Source organism: Orycteropus afer, unplaced genomic scaffold (assembly GCF_000298275.1).
Source record: "Orycteropus afer afer isolate SDZICR_OR568_19922 unplaced genomic scaffold, OryAfe1.0 scaffold00561, whole genome shotgun sequence".
Classification (NCBI taxonomy): domain Eukaryota; kingdom Metazoa; phylum Chordata; class Mammalia; order Tubulidentata; family Orycteropodidae; genus Orycteropus; species Orycteropus afer.
In genome coordinates this window covers 1,080,705-1,083,036 of record NW_006922148.1, presented here as the reverse complement: position 1 = coordinate 1,083,036, position 2,332 = coordinate 1,080,705, and positions in this window count along the sequence as shown.

Sequence of the window (2,332 nt, the reverse complement as noted above, 5' to 3'; positions counted from 1 at the left end):
TGCCCAACCTTCCTTCTGAGGAGTGGCTGGTGGGTTTGAACCACCAGCCTTCTAGTTAGCAGTCAAGTGCCTTAGGCACTATGCTACCAGAGTTCCTTCCTAACAGAACATTTACTGAGTCTCTTCCATCAGCCAGGGGCTGTTCTGGAGACACAAACACAATAGCCCCAGCTCCTGAAACACTCGCACCACTTTCCCTCAGAGATCTGAAGCTAGTCTGTCAATCAACAGTTGGAACAGTTGAGAGCAACAGGTTTTCTGCCTCTAAATGCCTGATGTTTCCTTCTCTCAGAATGCCCTAGGTTGCTGCTGTTGTTAGGTGCCATTGAGTCGTTTATAACTCACAGCGACCCTATGCACAGCAGAACGAAACACTGCTCGGTCCCACACCAGCTCCACAATCCTTGCTATATTTGAGCCCATCACCACAGCAACTGTGTCAATCCATCTCGTTAAAGGCCTTCCCCTCTTTCATCGACCCTCCACCTTACCAAGCATGACATCCTTCTCCAAGGAATGGTCCCTTCTAACAATGTGACCTAAGCTGGTGAGATGAAGTCTGGCCATTCTCGTTTCCAAGGAGCATTCCGGCTGCACTTCCTCCAGGACAGATTTGTTAGTTCTTTTAGCAGTCCACTGTACTTTCAGCATTCTTAGCCAGCACCACAACTCAAAAGCATTAACTCTTCCTCGGTCTTCCTTATGCATTGTTCAGCTCTCACATGCATATGAGGCGACTGAAAATACCATGGCTTGGGTCAGGTCAACCTTAGTCCTCAAGAGACATCTTTGCTCTTCAGCACTAGAAAGAGGTCCTTTGTGGCCAATTTGCCCAGTGCTATATACATTGTCTGATGTCCTGACTGTTGCTTCCATTGTCAATGGTTACAGAACCAAGCAATGTAAAGTCTCTGACAACTTCAATTTTTTCTCCATTTATCGTGATGCTGCTTATAGATCCAGTTGTGAGGACTTTGGTTCTTTTATATTGAGATGTAAGCCATACTGCAGACTGTATTCTTCAATCTTCATTAGGAAGTACCTCAAGTCATGCTCACTTTCAGCAAGCAAAGCTGTGTCATCAGCATATGGCAGGTTGTTAATGATTCTTCCTCCAATCCTGATGCCACTTTCTTCCTCATGTAGTCCAGGCTATACCCCCTTAAAGACAGAGCTTGAGGGTCCCCTCCACCCACCACTGCTCTGACTGAGCTGCCCTGCTTTTGTTCTCCCAACAGCCACCACCGACACACTCTTACCATTTACCCATTTCTCCAAGAGGGCCTATGTCATAGATAACACTGAAAAGAATGGTAATTACAGAATACTTAATTGTGCTCATGGGAAACCTGTATATAGACCAAGAGGCAGTCATTCAAACAAAACAAGGGGATATGGTATGGTTTAAAATCAGGAAAGGTGTCTATCAGGGTGATATCCTTTCACCATTCTTATTCAGTCTGTATGTTGGGCAAATAATCCGATAAACTGGACTATAGGAAGAAGAATGCAGCATCAGGATTGGAGGAAGAATGATTAATAACCTGCTATATGCAGATCAGAGCACTGGTGATTCAAACCCACCAGCCACTCCTCGAAAGCAAGACTGGGCAATTTACTTCCATAGAGATACCACCTTGGAAACCCACAGAGGGGTCGCTATGAGTTAGAACTGACTCAATGGCAGTGAGTTTGGTTTTTTTTGGTTTTTATATGCATATCACACAACCTATGATATGCAGATCACACAACCTTGTGTGCTCAAAGTGAGGAGGACTTGAAGCACTTACTGATGAAGATAAAGATTACAGTCCTTGGAATGGATTACACCACAACACTAAGAAAACAAAAATCCTTACAACTAGACCAATAAGCAACATAATGATAAGTGGAGAAAAGATCGATATAGTCAATGAATTCATTTTACTTGGACCCACAATCAACTCCCATGGAAACAGCAACTAAGAAATAAAATAACTATTTCACTGGCTGAATACGCTTCAAAAAGACCCCTTTTAAAGTGTTACAGAGCAAAGATGTCCCTTTGAAGACTAAGGTGAGCCTGACCCAAGCCATTATCTTTTTGGTAGGCACATATTCATGTGATAACTGGATAATGAATAAGGAAGCCCACAGAAGAACTGATACTTTTGAACTAATGTACTGGTGATGAATACTTAATGTACCATGGACTGCCTGAAGAATGAACAAATCTGTCTTGGAAGAAGTATAGCCAGAATGCTCCTTAGAAGTGAGAATGGCCAGACTTTGTCTCTTGTACTTCGGTCATGTTATCAACAGGGACCAGTCCCAGCAGAAGAATATCATGCTT